The sequence below is a fragment of the Chiloscyllium plagiosum genome, unplaced genomic scaffold (genome assembly GCF_037043375.1).
Source record: "Chiloscyllium plagiosum isolate Xiang-an unplaced genomic scaffold, Cpla_swu_hap1 HiC_scaffold_22, whole genome shotgun sequence".
NCBI lineage: Eukaryota > Metazoa > Chordata > Chondrichthyes > Orectolobiformes > Hemiscylliidae > Chiloscyllium > Chiloscyllium plagiosum.
Window position 1 is genome coordinate 48,371,407 of NW_028270160.1, and position 25,313 is coordinate 48,396,719.

The 25,313-nt window shown below is 43.2% G+C and overlaps 1 pseudogene; it reads right to left on the reverse strand.

Moving 5' to 3' along the window:
* Positions 1 to 22,092, reverse strand: part of LOC148145985 (transcription initiation factor TFIID subunit 11 pseudogene) — a 56,486-nt pseudogene extending 34,394 nt beyond the window's left edge.
* Between the last annotated feature and the right edge of the window lie 3,221 nt (positions 22,093 to 25,313).

A 25,313-nucleotide genomic window follows, 5' to 3' on the forward strand; every position in this document is an offset into this window, starting at 1 on the left:
TTAGGTTTCTTGCACAATGGATAGGGGATGACTCCAACAAGTTTGGTTTATTTTCATAAATGCACACAATGGATTTAATTGTGGGGATCTGACCACAGTCCCTTCAGCTAATGGCCCAAGATTGTGAGGAGGATAGCCTGGAACTCACTTCCGGTAGATATCTTTTTCTGGAATGTTCATGCTCCTGTTACTTCAAAGGAAAGGCTTATAACTTGCAAGGACTGGTACAAATGAGCAAATAAGGTTCATACTCTGCCTGGATAACTGTAAAGTCAACAAAACAATCAGAAACATTGACTAGAGAGGTTTGAATGGTTTTGTGAGATCTAATGTTTCCTACTGTGTGATCACCTGTATTTTTCAGTCCCATATGTTCCTAATTTCCCACAATATAAAACAAAATCATTAGTAACTGCAAATATTATGATTTCAACTGGATTGTAGAAAGTTGTATTTCTGCTTCTTAACTCCATCCCAAACATTGGCAAATAGTCACTGAGTATATCATTTCTACGTCCAAAATGTTCTTGGAATTAAAATAGAGATTACTTTGCATTTTGGATATATTGCCAGTCGTAACTGACAGTGCTTACAAAAAAAAATGACCTAACAAAGCCTTTTGGTTATACTGCAGGCCTTTGTCAAGGTAATAGATGAGAAAGGTACTGCATTCTAATTCAACTTCCAAAACTGTCTTTAAATTATAATGTATAGGATGTATGCCACAAATGATGTGATGCGACAGGCAGTGTTGGAGACTGAGCCTGTTGCATCTTTGAAAAGTAAACATGGATTATTGATATTGAACATAGATTACAGCCAGCTGAAGGAAATCTAACTGCTTTTGCTTTTCATATCTTTAGGATACAAATAAGGAACAGATGGTCTCCTTTTTTACAAAATTTCTGCTGTTTTGTTTAATTGCGCATATTTAAATATTGGTTGCAAACCCTACCTCCGCAGAACAAAAAAACAGATGATTACTATTGCTTTGCTAAATATGGGTATAATTGAGAGTCAAATGCTACATTTTGTTTGCCATTTGATAATCCATGCACTGAAAGACTCAAGAACTTGTGGAACTCAAGACAGCAACTGGCTAGGAGACTACAGAGCTTGCTATGAGCTTAAGTACCCAGATAATTTATATTCAGCAGGGCATATAACCAGCAAAAATTCATTACGCTGACAGAAAGCTGTGGGTGTTATTTATTTGCTGTGATATCAGCAAAAACTGAAATGTGATTTTTCCTAGTGTATTCAAAGGTACACAAAAACTGAATGACAGCAGTATCCTTTATAAATCCAGTCTTTGATTTCCCAGTCAAACCTTGACTGTTTCCAGACTGTCTCCTGCCAGAAGTACCCAAAATGTCTTTATAAACTGCCAATGGAGTCCTTACGGGAGATCAAATAGATTTATCTCCCTAGTTCTTTTTTGCTTCAAAGCAAAGTTATTAATTCAATATTTGCATTCCAAGGACCTATGAAATGTATAAACTTGTCAAAATCCATACTGTTAATTTTAAAATATGTGTGCCAATTGTCAAGAGATAAAATATGATAGAGTGCGCCTGGAAAAAAGAGTTGGACAGATTTAATGTTGAGAGGTTAAAAGTTGAATCAGGGTCTGATGTTCTGTCATATTCAGGTCGTTGATCAGCCAAAGGATTTCCTTGCTGTCCTTACCTGTAGTGATGTTTTAGGAGAAATGTGTGTGCAGGTTGAGGTGTGGGGTGAATAGGGAGATTAAACAAACTGACATGGTGGGGAGCACTTTAAACTTCACTCTCCAGTTAGTATTAAATTAAAGTGTAAGGAAGGGGTTGGAGCAAATCCTCCTATCAACATCCTGGGGACTGACTGTGGACCAGAAAATGAACTGAACTCACTATTTCAATACAGTGGCTACAAGAGTAGGTCAGGATAGTAGGAATACTGCGGTGAGTAACTCGCCTCCCAACTCCCTAAAGCCTGTCCATCTACAAGGCACAAGTCAGGAGTGTGATGGAATACTCCCCACTTGCCTGGATGTGTGCAACTCCAACAACACTCAGTAAGCGTGAGATCATCCAGGACAAAGCAACCCACTTGATTGGCATGAAAATGTGTTGCTGGAAAAGTGCAGCAGGTCAGGCAGCATCCAAGGAGCAGGAGAATCGACATTTCGGGCATGAGCCCTTCTTCAGGAATTGTCCGAAACGTCGATTCTCCTGTTCCTTGGATGCTGCCTGACCTGCGGCGCTTTTCCAGCAACACATTTTCAGCTCTGATCTCCAGTATCTGCAGCCCTCACTTTCTCCAATTTGATTGGCATGACATCCACAAGCATCCACTCCCTCTACCACTGACCCTCAGTAACAGCCGTGTGTACTATCTACTGCAGAAATTCACTAAAGCTTCTTAGACACCACCTCTTTCAGATTTCCCTTCATGTCACTCACCGTTCTAAGTTGGAAATATATTGCCTTTCCTTCACTGTCACTCAGTCAAGATTCTGGAGCTCCATCCCCAACAATGCTATCCGTGTACTGTACCAAATGGAATTCAGCAGTTTGAGGAGGCATCTCACTAACACCTTATCAAAGACAACTAGCAATAGGCAATGACTGCTGGTCCAGTCAGCGATGCATGCAATCCCTGAGTGCCCATAAAGAGGTCCCCTAAACCACTTCCACCCGCAGATTTCCCTCCTGCAATTGAAATAGAAGGGTTAAGGCCAAGTGACTTCCTCTCTAGATAGATAGGTTCTGAGATAAATAGATTTTTAATTAGTAAGAGGATCAAGGGTTACGAGGGTAACACAGGAGAATGGGGTTGAGAAAGACATCAGTCTTGATCAAATGGTGGAGCATACTCAATGGATGAAATGGTTTAATTCTGCTCCTATTTCTCTGGTCTTGTGTTCCAGTTTTCATTACTTACCAATGCTGACCAGAGACCTGGGGAAAACCATCCCAGGCACTTCCAAATAAATTATCTGAATTAATGTTTTACTTTAAGAACCTTCCAAGCATTTTGCTTTCATGAGAAATAGAAATTCCAAAGAAAATGGAAATTTGGAGGATTTATAATGTTTACCTTATCCATTTTGCATTTTTCACTTGTTGCTTTTAAACATATTATTTATTTAAGCCATGTCTACCTTTTTGACTTTAAATTCCATTGTCTTCATTTATAATGGAATTTGTCTAGTGTAAGTAAGCGAGTCACATTGTAATTACACCCTCCTGTCACTGACAAGGTTACAATAGACAGCTTTAATTGCAATTGTTAACATGGGAATTTATAATGGAAATAGAAACATAAGACAGAATGTCTAGCTTTCAAGTGGTAACTGAATTATATCTGCATATCTTGAAGTAACAACATCCTTCCTTTTACATAGTCCTTTAAACTGACCTCACCTGAATACTATTCTTACCCCAAATATTATTCTTGGGTGTTAACTGGCACAAACTGGACATAGCTGAAAATGTGTTGCTGGAAAAGCGCAGCAGGTCAGGCAGCATCCAGGGAACAGGAGAATCGACGTTTCGGGCATAAGCCCTTCTTCAGGAATGAGGAAAGTTTGTCCAGCAGGCTAAGATAAAAGGTAGGGAGGAGGGACTTGGGGGAGGGGCGTCGGAAATGTGATAGGTGGAAAGAGGTCAAGGTGAGGGTGATAGGTCAGACTGGGGTGGGGGCGGAGAGGTCGGGAAGAAGATTGCAGGTTAGGAAGGCGGTGCTGAATTCGATGGATTAGACTGAGACAAGGTGGGGGGAGGGGAAATGAGGAAACTGGTGAAATCCGAGTTCATCCCTTGTGGTTGGAGGGCTCCTAGGCGGAAGATGAGGCGCTCTTCCTCCAACCGTCGTTTTGTTGTGGTCTGGCGATGGAGGAGTCCAAAGACCTGCATATCCTTGGTGGAGTGGGAGGGGGAATTGAAATGTTGAGCCACAGGGTGGTTGGGTTGGTTGGTCCGGGTGTCCCAGAGGTGTTCTCTGAAACGCTCCGCAAGTAGCCGGCCTGTCTCCCCAATATAGAGGAGGCCACATCGGGTGCAGACGATGCAATAGATGATGTGTGTGGAGGTGCAGGTGAATCTGTGGTGGATATGGAAGTTTCCTTTGGGGCCTTGGAGGGAGGTGAGGGGGGAGGTGTGGGCGCAAGTCTTGCACCTCCTGCGGTTGCAGGGGAAGGTGCCGGGAGTGGAGGTTGGGTTGGTGGGGGGTGTGGACCTGATGAGGGAGTCACGGAGGGAGTGGTCTTTACGGAATGCTGATAGGGGCGGGGAGGGAAATATATCCTTGGTGGTGGGGTCCTTTTGGAGGTGGCGGAAATGACGGCGGATGATGCGCTGAACATGGAGATTGGTGGGGTGGTAGGTGAGGACCAGTGGGGTTCTGTCCTGGTGGCGGTTGGAGGGGTGGGGCTCAAGGGCGGAGGAGCGGGAAGTGGAAGAGATGCGGTGGAGGGCATCGTCGACTACGTTGGGGGGCAAATTGCGGTCCTTGAAGAAGGAGGCATCTCTTCCACTTCCCGCTCCTCCGCCCTTAACGACGATGCCCTCCACCGCATCTCTTCCACTTCCCGCTCCTCCGCCCTTGAGCCCCACCCCTCCAACCGCCACCAGGACAGAACCCCACTGGTCCTCACCTACCACCCCACCAATCTCCATGTTCAGCGCATCATCCGCCGTCATTTCCGCCACCTCCAAAAGGACCCCACCACCAAGGATATATTTCCCTCCCCGCCCCTATCAGCATTCCGTAAAGACCACTCCCTCCGTGACTCCCTCATCAGGTCCACACCCCCCACCAACCCAACCTCCACTCCCGGCACCTTCCCCTGCAACCGCAGGAGGTGCAAGACTTGCGCCCACACCTCCCCCCTCACCTCCCTCCAAGGCCCCAAAGGAAACTTCCATATCCACCACAGATTCACCTGCGCCTCCACACACATCATCTATTGCATCGTCTGCACCCGATGTGGCCTCCTCTATATTGGGGAGACAGGCCGGCTACTTGCGGAGCGTTTCAGAGAACACCTCTGGGACACCCGGACCAACCAACCCAACCACCCTGTGGCTCAACATTTCAATTCCCCCTCCCACTCCACCAAGGATATGCAGGTCTTTGGACTCCTCCATCGCCAGACCACAACAAAACGATGGTTGGAGGAAGAGCGCCTCATCTTCCGCCTAGGAACCCTCCAACCACAAGGGATGAACTCGGATTTCACCAGTTTCCTCATTTCCCCTCCCCCCACCTTGTCTCAGTCTAATCCATCGAATTCAGCACCGCATTCCTAACCTGCAATCTTCTTCCCGACCTCTCCGCCCCCACCCCAGTCTGACCTATCACCCTCACCTTGACCTCTTTCCACCTATCACATTTCCGACGCCCCTCCCCCAAGTCCCTCCTCCCTACCTTTTATCTTAGCCTGCTGGACAAACTTTCCTCATTCCTGAAGAAGGGCTTATGCCCGAAACGTCGATTCTCCTATTCCCTGGATGCTGCCTGACCTGCTGCGCTTTTCCAGCAACACATTTTCAGCTCTGATCTCCAGCATCTGCAGACCTCACTTTCTCCACAAACTGGACATAGTAAGTGTCTCTGTGTCTCAATAGGTAAGCCAGAGGTGCATTGGGTCTAATCATCATTCAGTTGGTGGACCGTGTGCTGTCTCCCATTAACTAACAGGAAACCTTGGTGAGAACACTGCAGCACGAGCAATGGCCCTCAGTAAGGCTGCCAATCCTCCAGGTCAAACTGGAGACTGTTTTGAGTAACGTCCAGGACACTACTTTGATTAACTCAGGAGAAAAATCATCTGGACATTAGATAATTGGTTTCTTTTCAATGTTACTATCATTGAACTGGGTAACAAACTATGTGCAATTCCAAATTGGCCTAGGAAGGCAGTGTTATGCCAGATGGGTATGTTCGGTGATGAGTGGCAGGAGCCTGGGAGATGGACTTTGGAGGTAAGAGTTGGCATGATGATACCTCCAGGAATTCACCCAATCAAGTTGGCAATCAAATCCCTCAGGCAAGTCCTCACAGAGGGACTGGAAGGGGTAAGATTGAGTGAGGGTGACAATCAAGTTGAAGTTGATTGTGTGGCAAGTTGATTGGGTGGGGGAGGGGGAGGAGTGATGCTGATGATTGGGTGGGCAAACAGTGGGAGCAATTTATTGGTTTAATGTGGGATATGTGGAGCTGGTCCACTAGGGATTGATTAATAAGAATATATTTTTTAAATTGGCCATTCTTGACAATTCTGACCAGCATCAGGACTTTAGAATGAAACAGTCTGGTATGTCCAAGTTGTTCAGATGCTAATGCCAGACCCTGAGCTCTGACTAATGCTTTCACATCACATTCATTTATCTAATTATCTGAGAAGTTAATAAGTCACAGATAATGTTATTTTCTCAAAATTGCTTTTTCCTTTGGCTTAGATGCCACATTCTATGGAAGATTACTCTAATAACTCAATTTTCTGAGTGAATAGATCAGTTTCCTGTCAACATGTATTTTTAATCTTCTCTATGATTCATGTCTCCAAACCATCCTTTAAAGGGAATTCTTACATCATGTGTCCTTCCCTCATCGAGAGATGCTGTCTGTCATTTTGTAACTTAGAACGGGAAACCAGTGTTTCAATTCTCAATTCACTCCAAGTGCTTGAAGTACAGGAAGAAGTTTACCTGTTGACACCCAAGGTACACTTCCTCCAAAATTCTCAAATTTAAGAATGAACTACAAAACAAGTTGTGAAAAGAAACTGTCGAGTTGACATCGTGCTACAAACCGTATCATGCAGAAATGTCATAGCGTGTCATCTGATTCAGAAGGTTGTGAGAATTAGAATCTAGCTCAAGGCCTTCTAAATATTCTTTAAGAAATGCAAATTATTTTGTAGGAAGGGCCACTTTTTTCAGATAAACATTGAACTGAGGCCCATTGTGCCAGTTCAATGGATATGAAAATTCCCAGTTATGCCAATATTTAAAGAAACGCAAAGATGTTTTTCTGGTGTGCTGGTCAATGTTTATTCATCAATTGCCAACTAGAAACAGATGATCTCGTCATTCAGTTCACTGCTGTTTGAAACAATTTGCTGTGCGCAAACTCCCAACTGCATTTGCCTACAAAACAAGTGATCGCACTGAATTGCTGTGAAAGACAATGCATAAATGCATTTTTTCCTTCTTTCCATTTCCTATGCCTCTCAATTGTATTTCCATAGTTACCATCCTCTGAATATTTTCCCGGCACTGTCTTTCAGAGTCCCAACAGGAGGTTTGACGTACCATGCCATTAATTTCAAATAATTTTGGAGTCCATGATTAACAAGAACAAAACAGAGAAACAGAATGGGATTTCTGAAGACTGTGCACTTTCAATGTTTGGTTGTGTAGTATGAGTAAAATTAACATTTATCTTGTTAAACCATTTTTTGCATAAATAAACCTCGAAAGCAACATAAAAATCACAATACCGAATAGTGAAATCCTACGGTTAACAACAGACAAGTATAGATATCACAATTAACTAAACAGCAGGAATTAACAGGAAACTGAGGAGTTTAGGTTTATACTCCACTTAGTTCTATTCTCTAGTGAAATCGACAAAGGGTAATTGAGGAGAAAAGACAGCATTTGTCCTGATTCTGTAGATTCCCTGCTAGGGTTAGAGTTAAAGACTGGCAGCAATTCCTAAAATGTAAAGAAAACTTACTTAAATAGTTCTCCTCACTTCGGGTACTTTAGTTGCAGACTGAAGAGGTTGATGCACTGGCAGCTATATATAAAAGGAACCATGTTTTTGGGTCCATCTCTTGTAGAAAATTTCCTATCTTTTAGTATTTCACTGTCTGTCAAAATGAAATGGTAAGAGAATTATAGGCACTTTGTCCCCTTTCTCAACTGTGCTGTCAGCTGTGCGGAAGAAAAATCAGCCTTTATAGCATACACATAGAAGAGAAAAGCATGATGTTAAGATCATGTGCTTTACAATTATTAAATAATTTTGCATTTGACTGGCTCTAACTGTAGAGCCAATTGTGTTGTGTGCTGACAATGTCTGCACAAGGTTTCTGCTTCATGTCAGAACTGAGAGAGGGGCCTAGGGGTATGTGCACAAAGGATTGAAAGTGGGAAGGCAGTGCAGGAAAAGTAGTTAATGGATTATCTCAAATCCTGAGCTTTATAAGCAGTGGCAAAGAGGGTACATTAATTCTTATAAAACAGTGAAGTGTTATATCTGATAATGGGCACCACAGTCAAGAAAGAATGTGTTCGTTTTAGACAAGGTGCAGAAAATTTATAAGAATGGCCCAAGGATGAAATCACAAGCACATGAAAACAGCTAGGTGACTTTCCTAAGTGGACTAAAGGTTGAGAGGGGATTTGATAGAGATGCTCTGAATTATGAAGGATCAGGGTGGAGTAGTTAAAGAAAAGCCATTGGCAAACAGGTTGAGAACCAGATTTAAGGCAGATGACAATAGGACCAACAGTAAGGTGTCTTTTTATGCAGCAGTAGCTTGGATGTAGAATGCATCGCCTGATCTTGTGGTATACACAGCTTTAACTGAGGCTTTCAAACAGAATTGGATAATTATCTAAGGGGAGGAGTTTGCAGGGCTATGGGAAAAGATGGAGGAGTGGAAATAATGGAGCTGCTCTTGAGGAGAGCTGACATGGAATTGACAAGCTGAATGGTCTCCTCCCATGATGTAATCATTCTGTAATTCCATTCTATGATTCTATGATTTCTAATTCAAAAGTCATTGCCAACTCATGTAATAGACTTGCTTTAAACTGTTACAACAAGTTACAACTGTAAGATAGGTTCCTAAAAGAGAATAAAACACATTTCTACACCAAGACATTTCAGATCAGTAGAAAATGACAATCTGTGATAATGAATGGAATGAACTGAAGTTTTTTTTATTGTCCTTTATTATCATTGGATCTACAAAATATCAATTAAGTTTCATTTCTGAATAGAGATTTAGCATCCCAAGTTAAAGCAATTGCTTTTGCACAGTAAAGATAACATATAACTAAATCCATTTCAGTTTTTTATAACTCAACCTGAATTGCATTTATTTTGTGTGTGTATAAAATTGATAAGGATGCTGTATGAAGTCACATGCTCACAGCTCTACACAAATCTTGTGAAGGTATAAAAGTACAAGTTTTTTTTTCAAAAGGAATCAATTACAAGCACAAAATGAAACTTCAAGCATGTTGAGTCAATCTGGAAAGATCTACACTCTATCTGCAGTTTAAGCGAGTTATGCAGTTTTGGCATTACGATAAGAAATTATTAAGCCTTTATATGTTTGTCACTCTTATTCACAAATTAAGCTGAAATCATAGAATGGTTACAACACAGAAGGAGGTCATTCAGGCCATCTGCTAGAGAGACTCAGCTAGTTTCAGTCCATGCCTTTTCCTCTTAATGTGCACTTTTTGCCCCTTCAGATTTGTCGAACCTCTCTTGAAAAGCCACAGAAAATCTGCCTCCACTCCCTCTAAGCGGTGCATTTCAGATCCACCTAATTGTTGCACCAAAAAGGTTTTCTTGAAGAGGATTTGAGCTACAGGGAGAGGCTGAATAGGCTGTGGCTGTTTTCCCTGGCGCGTTGGAGGCTGAGGGGTGACCTTATACAGGTTTATAAAATCATGAGGGGTATGGATAGGATAAATAGACAAGGTCTTTTCCCTGGGGGTGGGGGAGTCCAGAACTAGAGGGCATAGGTTTAGGGTGAGAGGACAAAGATATAAAAGGGACCTAAAGGGCAATGTTTTCATGCAGAGGGTGATGCATGTATGGAATGAGCTGCCAGAGGAAGTGGTGGAGGCTGGTACAATTGCAGCATTTAAAAGGCATCTGGATGGGTATATGAATAGGAAGGGTTTGGAGGGATATGGGCCACATGTTGGAAAATGGGACTAGGATTAGGTGAGGATATCTGGTCGGCATGGACGAGTTGGACTGAAGGGTCTTGTACATCGCTATGGCTCTAAGGTACACTTCATTCTTTTGCCATTTCCCCTCAGTGTCCTAGTTTCTGACCGTTTGGCAACAGTTCCTCCATGCCTACACAGTCCAGACCTCTTTTGGAGTTCAACCTTTTTATCAAATTTCTTCTCAACTTTTTCTTTTCCAAGGAGGAAAGCATCAGATTTTCCAATCTATCCCAGTAACTCAAATCCCTGGAAACACGGAATTTTCTTTATTTGAGTTAGACAAGCCACTTTTTAAAAAAAAATTACAAATTATAGTAGAACTCACTTGAGTTTGAATTCAGGGAACGTTTGTCATTATGACAGAAAAATGGTGACAGCAACAGCAAGAAACACTTCCCATCACACTTCATAGAAACGTAAGCAAAAAATAAATCAATGTCAAGCCAAGTATGCTGTTGTTATGACATTGTTGGAGAGTGCACCAATTCCATTCTCTAACGGTCATAACAAATTTTAAATTTAACCAGGTTGGTTATATGCCCAAATACTGTGTCTGATTTATTATTATAAACAATTCAGAAGAAGAAATTGTTGGTGAAACTCAGCAGATCTGACAACATCTGTGGGAAGAAATCAAAGTTAACATTTCAAGTTAGAACGACAGAATTACATCATTGTGATTGATTCAGCCAGGCTTGTTTCACCAACAGAAAATAATGAGATTATTACAAGTAAAACTTACTTAAGAAAACATGTGAAGATTGTTGACAAAAACAGGTTTAGACTGTGCAATCATTGATATGACTTGTATGCTAACATGCCAAACTTAACATGAGGCAAATTAGTGGAGCAGATAAACAATGGTCAAGCATCATCAGAATGAATTAAAAAGGGATGCAATCAAACAGATCTCATGGATTTTTCAGTGCTCATCCATCCTGCAGATGTTAATGAAACTGGGGGGTCACCAAATCTCAAAATCTCATTAAAACTTCACAAGGGATTGCAATTCTTTACTTTTGACAACCAAGCCTTGAAAGTCACAGTAAAGCCATTCTATCAAGGACTGCCTCAACAACTGCTTACATTCTGCTGGTAGTCTGGGATGGCACTTGTGTGGATTCTTGGAAACTACACTCCAGCCCCTATAATCTGGCTTCTCACCAACAGAGGGCTTCACCAAGCTAATACTGCCTTGGATTTGTTTCCTAAACTCTAGTCAGACTCAGTTATAGAACATAGAATGTTACAGCGCAGTACAGGCCCTTGCGCCGACCTGTCATACCAATCTGAAGCCCATCTAACCTACACCATTCCATGTACGTCCATATGCTTGTCCAATGACGACTTAAATGTACTTAAAGTTGGCGAATCTACTACCGGTTGCAGGCAAAGCATTCCATACCTTTACTACTCTCTGAGTAAAGAAACTACCTCTGACATCTGTGTAAAGCAAATCTTGTTTTTGGCTTTCAATCCCAATTCTCTGTCATACTGAGCTATTATCTATGCATTGGCTTCTTTCTAGCCCATTAGAGGGCCATGGTTTCACTGAACTCTCACTATGGAACTGATGTAGATGTTCAGTTGACTATAGCAGCACTGTCAATGGCAGCCCTGCCTAATATGGAGTCTATTTCTCTCTCCCCCACTCATTACCTACAAGTCTCACCACCTTTGTCATCTTTGAACTCCTCCTCCGTGATATCCCCACAACCTGTCCTAAGTGACCTTTTAAAAACCTTGAAACATCTGCATTGCTGGGCAGAATTGAAGGTAACAAATATTTTAAACAGTTGAATGCATTAAGCCCTTAGAATTTTCTGTTCCTTGAAAGTTACCATTTTAGCAGAATGCCAGTTTACCACACAAATTGCGTAGAAATTTAGGAATTTATTAAACTGTGATAAAAGATAAAGATGTTCAGGAGAATCTTTAAAAAACACAGGAAGATGTATGACCACAGAGTTTTCAGCAGGAATTTCCCAGTATGGGCTGAAACTATGGTCATGAATGGTCATATACAAGATTGTAAAACAGTGGTCAGGGTCAGAAACCAAACAGTTTGGGTCAATGTAAGATTTCTGGAGAAAGTTAACAAAACAGGAGCAGAAATGACATTGGGAAGATCAAAAATTGAGGTGCTTGTGGATTTAATGTGGATCATCAAGGACTAGAGTAACAATCATATTGGATTGGGTGTTGTCAGGGTATGAGATAATCAAATTTCAGAAGATCTAAAATTTACAGGGCATGGAAGATGGAAGGTGAGCCAGGAGCAGCATTAGCACAATTGAGTGTGGAGATGATCAAGCAATGGACAATGGACAAGGGTTTCATTGATAGGTCGACTGAGATAGGAGGAAAGGTTGATATTACAGAAGAAGGAGTGGGTGTTTCTTTGTGACAAAGAGGAGATGAGGTCAGAAGCTCACCTCTGGCAATGACTAGGATGCTGGGATTGACATCGATCTGATTCAACCTGAGACAGTGCCTGGGGGCAGTCAGTGTCGGTTATATGACCAGGGAGATGGTAGGTTTATAATTTGTAGTGAGTCAACAGGTTTATAATTTGTAGTGAGATTTTCTGGGGTGTGGTGGGGGGAAAGCAGTTGAAGAAAATGGCCTTGGTTTCTTGGTGGGTTAACTGGAGGAAATGGCAGCTGATTTAAAATTGGATAACCATCTGGGGATAACAAAGTGGCAGAGGTTAAGTTGGAGATGGAAGAGGTGTCATCAATCCAGGTGAGGAATCCTGACCTTTTACCTTCAGATGTTGCCAAGTGCTAGCATGTGGATGAGGAGGAGGAGGAGCCACTCCTGGATATTAAGGATGGGATCAGTAATGCCTTGGAGTGTGAAAGCACATTGTTGGCAGCGATGCTCTGGCCGTGATCAGAAGGTGATTCCATGAAGCTGGGGACAGAGGGAACGCTGTGCAAGATGATGCTACTTGATTGAGCAATTGCAAAAGCAGCCTTGTTTTTGTCCCTTGTGTAATGTTGCTGAATATTAATTATCATTTAGCAATTAGTATTCATCAGACTGAAAATAAACTAATTGTTTTTTCTTTTATTTCATTTGCTAAATGTTTTAATTTGTTTCACAAAGGTTCCATTGTGTAATTCAATTCTTTGTTCTCTTAAAACAAATTATTGTCAAGAATGTAATTGGAAAGTGCTTTATAAATTAATTATATGATAATGAAAAGGTTGGATAATACATCTATTGATAGATATCTCCAGTTTGATAAATTAAAGACAATCAGGAGAAGCAACGTTCCATTATTTAAAAGTCGATGTGACGAGATGTTCTGAGGGTTTTTTTTGCCCAGAATGAAGAGAGCCTAGTTGGCTGGTGCAATACATGTTATCTCTCTGCAAGCCTGCAGAAGGGAAATGAACTGGTAGAGATCAAGGGGGTGTTTACTCGTAAAACTACCAGCTATAGATATCTACTGGCAGACTTGATGGACTACCTGGTCTTCCTCTGCCTGTCAGTCTCACATATTTGTGTGCTCTGGGTGGATTTTTTTCAGATGGTTTTACATCCTGGAGTGCAACTACAGGACCTCTGCTACCTGAACACCAAATGGCTATTAAACATTTATCGCCACAGACAGTAAATATCCTCCAGAAAATCAATCCCAGACCTGTCCTCATCTAGCAACTGCGTGTCACGACAATTGGGAGTGAGAGATTGGACTATTACTTTCCTTCTTAACCCTAAATCCAGCTCCCTGTCATGAAACTGATGTTCAGCAACTCAGAACCAGCAACAGATCACTCCTGTTACATTCATATTTGGCTCACAGCCTTTGGCTCTTTGCTGGATATTTGTACAGGGGACAAAATGTAATCATCTCAGAAACCAGTGTGGGGTCTGGTTAACCTCCACAGGCAGGTTGAAATGATTGGAATCCTGGCAGCACATTTAGCTCTCGCTAAGCTCTTTAAAGTTTTAAGGTTTCAGCAAAGGGACCAAAGTTAGAAATTCCTAGTGCCACCAAAAGCTAATTTGGCTCACATACAGCTTGTCTGCATCTCTCCAAAGGTAAGTTACATCGTGCTATGACTGTGGCAGTCTTATAGGAAATGAATCTGAAAAATGGAAGAATAACATCATACAGGGGCAGCTTGGCTCCAAAAGCTGTGGTGAAGGAATTTGCATCCTGAGTCTACTGGGTTTGGGTGAGGGTACAGGAGACCCTCCAGCCAATGATGTGAAGGCAGTAGAAGCAGATTGCTGTGGAGCTCAGTGCCAGGAGTCAAAAGGATCTGATACATTGCACCAAGAAGTTCAAATACCTCATAATAGGGTCAAGGTCAATGAACTGATCTTCAACTTCCAAATCTACACTAACTAGTCTCATTCACTACTCCATTCTTTGAACCCCATTGCTTGCTTCACACCTGCATCTCAAAGCTTTTGCCCATTACCAGCTATTCAACCATGACAATCACATCAAAGAAACATTTCGCACTAATCTCACTGTCGCACCTCCTGCTCTCTTGCAGGATGAGATCATGGAAAAGCAGAGGCAGCAGCACCTGTCTGGCGACAAAGTAACCTGAGGTGTTTGGCTCATCTGCATATCCTAACCACCATGGAGGAGGCCATAGAATGAGTATTGCTGAGGGTAAGCCAGTAGCAGCACTATAACTATTAAAAATAGCAATATCTTCATATCTAATCTACTTCTTACATGTAACTACTCCTTCATCCCTATTCTCTTCCAGTTCACAATTGGAGTTGATGTGAATATATCCCTCTTGCTTCCCTTTCTCTCACTGCAACCTTACCTCTGAGTCCTTTCCCTTTTAGATACCCATGAGGGGTAATATGAACAGGGAGCTTTGGAAATCCAAGCGGGCAGCAAGGATGAAGACACAATGCTGGTGCATGATTTCACCTTTGGAGCCACCATTACAGATACAGATGCTGTGCATAACTAAGAGAGTGACTTAATAGTGAGATCTGCACATGGCAAGTCACTGGGTGTGGATGTGCAATAGCTAGGGGAGCAAACAATGCCAGCACTGGTCTCAGTTCCCCAATGGGTGACATTTTACTGCAGATATCACAGATGAGGACTTTGATGGGCTTGGATACATAAACAGAGAGACGGGTTTGAAATGTCTGGTGCATGGGCAGACTTGCTCCTCGGATTCTGCTTGACCAGCTGTGCTTTTCCAGCACCACGCTCTTCAACTTGCCAGAAAGTCTTTGGTCAATGCCAAAGGGTGGAGGATGCCATCGCCACCTTGTCACAAGGCTTTACATAGAGCTTGAAGCCTGTCGTTTCAAATATGGAACTAGCATACTTGTGGGTCTAATCAGAATGGCCCATGTCCCAACTTCCATTGCAGCACAGGCACCAGCTTAACATAAAGCAGAGCACAGCACAGGAACAGGCCCTTCAGCCCGTCATGTTTGTGCTGACCATGATGCTGTTCAAAGCCAATCGCATTTGCCTGCTCCACAAGCTATCCAGTACTTGCCTGTGCAGAAGAAATTCAGGCTGCTCCAGTCATGTCTGTGTTTACAAATTCCAGGGGGCCTAGGGATTCTCACAGCAGTGTAATATTCTGGCCTCCAATGTATTGCCTGGACTGAGGACTTGCCACCCTGAAGCAATGGCAACATGGAGCATGAAGTTGCTGTCCTGACTCAGTGATAGCATTTGGCTTCCAAACCCTACCACTTTGCCAGTGCCTTTGCTATGGCTGCTGCTGCCTGTGCCAAGATGGTGCAGTCTGCAGCTTTCCACGGCCTAGTGCTGTTTAAGTTCACGCTCCAAGACCATCTACAGTTTCCTCCACTGCAAGCTGGCATCCTTTCACCAGCCAGTGTGGGCATCACTCTGTGGGAGCGTTAGGATAGGCTGCGTAAAAGGAGACGAAGGGAAAATGCAAAGGGTTACTTGTTTAGGTAATATGCAATGTGGAATGATTTAATTTATCACATTATGTTGCAATGTTTGTTTGATAGTTTGCTTTTGTTTTCATCATTGTTAGCAAAGGAGGTTTGTCCATGGTACAGGGGAAAAAAGGGCGGGCTGTTGTTTTTTGTTTTCTTTTTATTCTCTTTTTCTTTCCAATTTGGGTGTGCGCGGGTTTCGGACAGAGTGAAGACCAGCGAGTGCAGAAATCTTTATTTATATTCCACCACCAGGAAGAAAGGAAACACCCAAGTGGCAAGCAGTACCCTCCTCAAACAAGAGCAATGCTGCATGATCAAAAATGGGCTGGGATTCAATCAAAATAGAGTTGGAGGGGGAAATAAAACACTCCACACCCTGTGATACCCACCTTTCCCTGAAAATCTCGAGGGTATTGGTAGAAACGGAATGCTCCTTCTCCAGAGACACCCGGACCTGAACGTAACTGCGGAAGAGGGGTAGGCACCCCCTCCACGGCCCGCTGCCTGGACCTGTCTCTGGCCAGCCTGGGTGGGCTGTGGATAGTGTAGAGCCAGCAGTATCACGATCAAGTTAGGTCTTCACAGGCAACCACTGCAGAAAGAAAAGCTACGTTCTTACTCCCTCTTCTTCCTCCTTTTCTCCCCCTCCTCATGTTCCTTCCCTTCCTTATGCTTCTCCTCTTTAGCTGCTTCCCAGCTGTCTCTATGATTATGTAGTTTGTAATGTGCCACTATGCTGCTCTGCAAAGTGCTATAGGGCTCTTTCTGAGGAGTCCAGTAGCTGTATATGTAGGTTCAGGTTTTACTGGAATCCCTTTCAGTCGTGCTTTAGGGCAGAGGTGACATGTTGCGTGCACAAACTGATGCTTATGTGGTCAGTGGCATCCTGTACTGTGGGAAGGCCTGTAATGCTAATAAAGTAGCATACTTGTACTGCCTACAAACAGAGAATGAAAGGTAATTAATTCTCCTTTAAATTGAAAGTCTCAGTGAATTTCATTGTGCAACAAATTGTAAGATATTGCAAATAACTCCAGCCCTATGCTGGGGGAATATTGTGATGAAAGGTTTTTGATGATATCATTTTTAGAGCTTGGATTTCAAACGAGTCACATATGAGTTACTTTTGTGTGAGTTTGAAAAAAATAATAACTAGTCAATTAGTCTTTCAAGAACCAGCCGATCTTTATGTGTGAGAGAGAAGGAAAACTATTGAATGTTTGCATTGTGCTCGGCTTATGACTCAGAGTGTAAGCATTGAGTGCTATGAGCTTGTTTGTGTTTAGGCTAATTAAGAATTTATCTTAGTTTGGGAAATCCAGAGATTGGAAATTGTTCAGCAATTTTTGGAGGAGATCTGACTGAGGTCAGAAGAGAAATGAGTGCAGAACAGCACAGGGTAAAAGTTACCTTAATGGTAAGCTAGTTTGACTAACTTCAAATCAGGAACATTTGGTTAGAAATCTGAAGATTACTGAAAATTTATGATGTCTAAACTTTCAGTTTTGTGAGTGTTCATGTAAGAGGACTTCACGGTTTCCAGGAAAAAAATCGGGAAGAATCAACTGAGTCAAACTTAAAGCTTCGCCAAGAATGCATTGCAACAGAAGTGTGTCTTTCAGCAACAGGCACAAGGTTGGTACACAAATGCTGCAAATGCTGAACATAAATCCTGAGCCTCTCACTGACGTTCAGGGGAGCCGTTATCAGGAAGCAAAAACATGCTGTGTTCTAGGTAAATATGTTTTGTTGGAATATTTTAAGGAGCTGTCCTATCACTTTTAGTTTGCTGAAATAAAGAGGTAAAATATAGCCCAACCCTCCTTTGAGACCCATGTATTTGTGCCCATTACCCATGTGTGCATGTTGCTTCCTTGTCCAAAATGTTTCAATGTGTAGATGGCCGAGAATGGTGACCTGCTGAATAGAGGCCCAGTAGAGTTCATAGTCAGCAGGTTTCAGCTGCAGTCTGCACTTCCTAGAGGCAGCATGCCATTTTCAAAGGGGAATTGCAGTCATTAAATTCAAAGTGTTTCAAATTCTGATGTTGGACGTTTAGAGTAGAAGGTGGAAAGGGGGAGAGTCTGACTGATTTCACGGGATGGGGGGGTGGTGTAGCTGGAGATTCTTAAAAGGGGAATGGAAAGAGGTGACTAAGTAGCTCGATTCCTGAGTCTGGTCCCAACAGTGTTGCGAGAAATTCAATGGTTTGAAATGCACAGTCAAGGTCAATGGATTCTTATTGACATGCCATTGCTACTTACCGCACCATCAAGCTCCCACATTACCCAATGCACCATTGTGTCCATTGCTCAGTCAGCAACCATCTCAAAACATCAAGGGTCGTCTGAAATATTCAGGTAGTCCATCTCACTTTCACCTGCCATCTAATGTAGTCACTCTCTCACCCACTCCACATGCTTCCAACTACCCAGCTAAGACAGGAACCCAAACACAGGCCAACTCAGATGTGGAAGATGCTGGAGAATTTCAGCAGCATCTGTGGAGTGGAAAAAACAAAGTTAATGTTTCAAGTCCAGTCTAACTCTTCTTCAGATCTCATTTAGTATCACACTCAGCAACCTACTTCTCTTGCTGTTAAGGTGCTACCTCTGATAGCTTAAGGCTGTTGCATTTAGTATCGGTGAAGGCCTTCAGAATGACCATGTGTTCTTGCCCCTTCATAAATCGCACCTTAATGTGCTGCCTGGAATGATGAGATGGTGAGACTCATCATTTACAAGATGATTAGGGGGTTAGATAGGGTCGACAGTATGAACCTTTTCCCGCGTATTGAGTCGGGTATTACAAGGGGGCATAGCTTTAAATTAAGGGGGGGTAGATATAGGACTGATGTTAGGGGTAGGTTCTTCACTCAGCGAGTCGTTAGTTCATGGAATGCCCTGCCAGTAACAGTGGTGGACTCTCCCTCTTTATGGGCATTTAAGAGGGCATTGGATAGGTATATGGAGGATAGTGGGTTAGTGTAGTTTAGGTGGGCTTGGATCGGCGCAACATCGAGGGCCCAAGGGCCTGTACTGCGCTGTATTCTTCTATGTTCTATGTTCTATGTTCTATCTCTCTAACTAAAAAGACAAGAGCAGCAAATATATGGGAACACTATCACCTGTAAGTTCCCTTCCAAGCTACTCATTAGAAACTATATTTCCATTCCTTCACTGTCACTGGGTCAATGCCCAGGAAAGCCCTTCCAGACCAGTGGTAAAGGATGGTTCACTTGCCAGCACACTAGGACCAAAGTCATGGTCTTGCTGCAGAGGATTCAGATGGGATCTTCAATGTGGCAACAGACATGGAGAGCACTGATTGGCATTGTGACACTGGGCACATTGCCAGCTGGCCAGATACCATCTTATTACTGTCAAGGAGCTTGGAGAAGGTCAGCCTCAAATTGCAGAGGGTGTTGTGCATGGTTTGTCCTCTTAATCTCCAAACAGTGATCTTCTACCTTCCCAGCCCCTATGGTTCCATCGACAGATTCTTTACCACAGAGAGCTGTTGAGATTAGGTTGTTAAGAATATTCAAGGCTGAGGTAGATTTTTAATCAGGAAGGGAATCAAAGATTCTGGGGAAAAGACAGGCAGGCAGGAAGGCAGACTTGAGGATTATCAGATCAACCATAACCTCACTGAATGGCAGAGCAGACTTGATGGGCCAACTGGTCAATTTCTGCTCCTGAGGTTGAGATATCGGGGCTTGGGTGTGCAAGGTTGAAGCATATGGGGTTTAGTGCCACTGTTACTACATTCACCTGATTTATCTTGCCTTCCTAGCTCTGTTTCGTGTTCTCAAGCTCCTGGACCTCTTTCTCCCAGGCCCAGGTATTTCTTCTGAGTACCCAAGCCTCAGTGTGGGCATCATTATCTGGGTTGAAACCATCATACGCTTTCTTTGCCACATCGGCAGCATGTAAAACTAGGTTTCAGGTCCATTTTGCTCTTGGCAGTGCTCTAACTGTGGCCCTGTCCATGTCATCAAAGACTCCTGCCAACAGTGTCCACAGGCGCCTGGCATGTGGAGGCTGAAGAGATTGGGGAGACACTGAATGAATACTTTTCGTCAGTATTCAATCAGGAACAGGACATTGTTGTCAATGTGAGTACTGAGTTACAATTAAGTAGAATGGATGACTTTGAGGTATGTAGAGAAGAGGTGTTGGAAATTCTGGAAAGGGTGAAAATAGATAAGTCCCCTGGGCCTAATGGCATTTATCCTAGGATTCTCTGGGAAGCAAGGGAGGAGATTGCAGAGCCATTGGCCTTGATTTTTATGTCCTCATTGTCTACAGGAGTAGTGCCAGAAGATTGGAGGCTAGCAAATGTGGTTCCCTTGTTCAAGAAGGGGAGTAGGGATAACCCTAGTAACTATAGGCCGGTGAGTCTCACTTCTGTTGTGGGCAAAATCTTAGAGAGAATTGTAAGGGATAGGATTTATGAACATCTGGATAGGAATAATGTGATCAAGGATAGTCAGCATGGTTTTGTGAAGGGCAGGTCGTGCCTCACAAACCTTATTGAATTCTTTGAGAAGGTGACTAAGGAGGTGGACGAGGGGAAAGCAGTAGATGTGGTGTATATGGATTTTAGTAAGGCATTTGATAAGGTTCCCCATGGTAGACTACTGCAAAAAATACGGAGGTATGGCATTGAGGGTGAGTTGGAGGTTTGGATTAGGAGTTGGCTGGCTGGAAGAAGACAGAGGGTAGTAGTTGATGGCAAAGGTTCATCTTGGAGTGCCGTCACTAGCGGTGTTCCGCAAGGATCTGTTTTGGGACCATTGCTGTTTGTCATTTTTATAAATGACCTGGAGGAGGGGTTAAAAGGTTGGGTGAGCAAGTTTGCGGATGATACGAAAGTCGGAGGAGTTGTAAACAGTGAGGAAGGATGTGGCAGGTTACAGCGGGATATAGAGAAGCTGCAGAACTGGGCAGAAAGGTGGCAAATGGAGTTCAATGTAGCTAAGTGTGAGGTGATTCACTTTGGTAAGAGTAATAAAAAGATGGGGTACAGGGCTAACGGTCGGATACTTGGTAGTGTGGATAAGCAGAGGGATCTTGGTGTCCATATACACAAATCTTTGAAAGTTGCCACCCAGGTAAATAGTGCGGTGAAGAAGGCATATGGCGTACTGGCTTTTATTGGTAGAGGAATTGAGTTCCGGAGTACTGAGGTCATGTTGCAGTTGTATAAGACTCTGGTGCGGCCGCATCTGGAGTATTGTGTGCAGTTTTGGTCGCCATACTATAGGAAGGATGTGGAGGCACTGGAACGGGTGCAGAGGTGGTTTACCAGGATGTTGCCTGGTATGGTAGAAAGATTGTATGAGGAAAGGCTGAGGCACTTGGGGTTGTTTTCATTGGAGAAAAGAAGGTTTAGGGGTGACTTGATAGAGGTGTATAAGATGATTAGGGGTTTAGATAGGGTCGACAGAGAATCTTTTTCCACGTATGGAGTCAGCTATTACAAGGGGGCATAGCTTTAAATTAAGGGGGGGTAGGTATAGGACAGATGTTAGGGGTAGGTTCTTTACTCAGCGAGTCGTGAGTTCATGGAATGCCCTGCCAGTAGCAGTGGTGGACTCTCCCTCATCATGGGCATTTAAGCGGGCATTGGATAGGCATATGGAGGATAGTGGGCTAGTGTAGGTTAGGTGGGCTTGGATCGGCGCAACATCGAGGGCCGAAGGGCCTGTACTGTGCTGTATTCTTCTATGTTCTATGTTCTATGTAAATGCAGTTAGGTGCTGGGGCTGCTGTTCTGACCAATCGTGTGGCACAGGGGTTTCAAGTTGTATGAAAAAGGCAGGTGTGGCGTCTCCATTCACTATTCAGGGCGGCATACCCATGCACTTCTTCATCGATGTCCTCTCAGTCTCTGATGTGGGCACTTCCCTCGGGGCTCCCACAGTGTCGAAGGTGCACACCATGTCCTTTTGTAGCGACAATAATCATTTCAGTCTGTTGATCCCACCCTAGCACTTTGAGTGATCAGCAAAGTGGGCTTTATTTTTGTTACCTGCTTTGTGTAGGAGCCTGATCACTGCTTGTGGGTCTACTTCTCTGGGCAGCATCACGATCTCTGAGTGCTCCTGCTGGTAGACCTTCTCGAACCGGGCCTGAGACTGCCCCGTGTACAGTAAGTCTGCATGGCTGCAGTACTCCAGCAGCTGTAAATACATTCTTCCTAGTTCTCACCTAGTGCTCTCTAAATTCTCATTAATTTTGAGGATCTCTGTCTCTCTCTGTTCCTCAACCTCTTCCCAATTTCTTATGTGGGGCTCACTGTTTCTTCTCTCACTGTCTGGATGCTTCCTGAACGCTGACATCTATTTCTTTCCCTCAGAGCCGTTCCATACGGTGAGGTATGGTTTTAACTACTTTGGAGCACGTCCCTAAACAAGGATATGCTTCCTTTCAGCAACTCTGGCCCTCCGATCCCAAACCCCAATGCCAGTTTATCTCAACATTTTACTTTCTCAGGGCACTTTTGACATGAATATTTTGATATGGTTTCCTCCTGGTTCATACTATTGATCCGAGCATACATTTACCCTCGAAGGGCTCAAGTCTTGAAATCTATGGTTTGTATAACTTGAGATGTAAGCACCAGATGTGCCTAATTTCTGGTCTGTTACCTTTTCTTTCTGGTGGGGTTCAGTTTACTGGACTATCCTTTCCAGTGCTTCATATTGGGACCACCCAACGATGTTAGTGTTGGGAAATGAAAGGTAATAACAGGTAAATGTACCCTGACTAATCTTGGCCAGTTTGCAGTCTTCAGATGTGTTATGCAGTTAGATGGACAAAGTGGTCAAGAGTCAAGCGAAGGTCCTAGACAATTTTACTGAATACTTTATCAGGGAAGAATAATATTTATCAGACTGTACTATTTTACTTTAATTAAACTCTACCAAACGCTACCAATTTCTTCTTCAGTAAACAGTCTTAAATCTCGAAGTAAAGGGTCCTTTGGTGCAGTGGCCAAGGAAGCTCATGTTCAAGTCCACCTGTCCGAGAGGTGTGTAATAGCAGGTTGATTAGAAGGGTCAAATCTACTCTAGCTATCTATTTCTGACATGCGTTTCCGAGGATTCGCCATACCTTATCCACACTGCTGGATTTGAATGGTTTGTCTGGAAGGACCGGTAATACCCTTCCAATAAGGCTAGGACAGGGCGGTTCTTGGTCTTTGAGGGTTGGCTAATCTTTCAGGATCTACATCTTTTTCAACTACTCTTCTCATTGGGGCTGGTTCTAGGCTGAATCCGTGCACCCCACAGGCGAGAGGTCTTACCAGCTACAGGAGAGAGATCTGCTTTACCCAATGGAGAGGGATCTGCTTATGCGCTGAAGGGACATCTGTGCACGCACTGGGGGGATTTCTGTGCATCCACAGGAGGGAAGTCTGTGCACCCAGTGGAGGGGATCTGCTCACCCACTGGAGGGAGGTCTGTGAACCCACTGGAGGGAGGTCTGTGCACCCACTGGAGGGAGATCTATGCACCCACTGGAAAGAGGTCTGCTCACATTCGTGAAGGATCCACAGTCTCCTGAAAGGGGTTTGTGCATTCGCTGGCGCGGCTGGAATCCAAATGATCTCTGCTCTCTCTGCAACCATTCTGAGTGTAGTCATCCTGCTATTACAAAGTAACATTTTAAAAAGTGATCTTTTTGCTCTTTCTGTTAATCACTATTTATCATATAATCCCCCTAGAAGATATTCAACTTGTGCACAATTCTCTATCCCTCATTCTGGGGCAACAGCTCAACTCTTTGAACATATGTCTATGAACTAGGATGTGCTGTGAGGAAAATGAATGCTGTGAATGCCTATCTTGCCTCTCCAGGGTGACATACGTTGCTAACCTGACAGTGTAATTCCCTTATGAATGACCAGCCAGTTTTCAATTGAGAGTACCTCTCTTTGCAATAGTCTGAATCTGACTCCCTGCAGATGATGACTCCCTTACTGATAGAGATGAATGGAACTGTGATCCAAGGCAATCTATGATCAATAAATATTGATGTCTGCCCCATCAAGTTGTGGGGCAGACATGAGATGTAAATAAATGGGGTACTTAAATGCAGTGTATTAAATACCTCTGAAATAATAGAGTCACAAGTGACATAAGCAGCTTTCTGTCACAAATGGACTCACCGCATCTACTAATTTCCTACAACACATGTTCCAGACTTAATGTTATTTTGTTAAAATATTAAAGCAAACCATGCAATTAGTTTTGGGGTTTATCATTGGTAATTGTGATCTCTGATTATTGCAATGGTATGGAATACTACAAAGTAGTATTATGGTTGCCATGGTAATAGGTGGGTTGCACACAGATGCCGACAGCATGCGGGTGCTCGATTGCTACGTTGTGCGCTTGGCAGCATAAGGGTGCTTTTTTTGGGATACTGATGTCACAGGAAGCCATTATTTGGTGTATGTTGCTATGGTTACAGTTGGCACTCACTGCCCCCGAATACTGCATTACAGTCGTGCAAATGTTTTCCAAATGCCAGCAGCTCGTGGGCAGCTCCATTTGCATGATCATTTCTTATGCATTGTGTCCAACTCATCGCATATTTTATATATCTGTGCAATTATAGCTATTTATCGAATGGCACTATTCAGTAGCAAGAGAAAGGGTTTGCGATTGTAAGTGGTGAGTATCAATTCTGCGATTCTGTGATCTATAGAAAAGACCTGAAAAGTCAACACTGATAACAGGGAAATTCTTACAAATAAATCACCTCAATCACCCCAACAATCAATAGTCATAATTTGTCAGGTCAGAGGGCAGCAGGGCATATAATAGCAGGCAAGTGAGACTTGGAGGTTACTTTTATCACCATTGTATCTACTGCAGGCACCACTATGGGAAACCTGGCTCTTGTACAATTCACAAAAAGCTATAAACTAACTGTTCTGCACTGGCTATCCAAATGAGCATCATGATTTAATGCCATTCTCCTGCCTTTTCCCTATACCCTTTGCCTACTGTTTCTATTCAATAATCATTCAATACCCTTTTGAATGCTTCAATTGAATCTGCCTCTACTCTACTTCCAGACATTTCAGACCCAAATTTGTTTTGCAAATCATTTCAAATCTGTGTAATCTTGTTCTTGATTCTTTTGCAATTCTCCATATCTACTCTATCTAGAGTCATAGAGATGTACAGCATGGAAACAGACCCTTCGGTCAAACCCGTCCATGCCATCCAGATATCCCAACCCAATCTAGTCCCACCTGCCAGCACCCGGCCCATATCCCTCTAAACCCTTCCTATTCATATACCCATCCAGATGCCTTTTAAATGTTGTAATTGTACCAGCCTCCACCACTTCCTCTGGCAGCTCATTCCATACACGTACCACCCTCTGCGTGAAAGAAGTT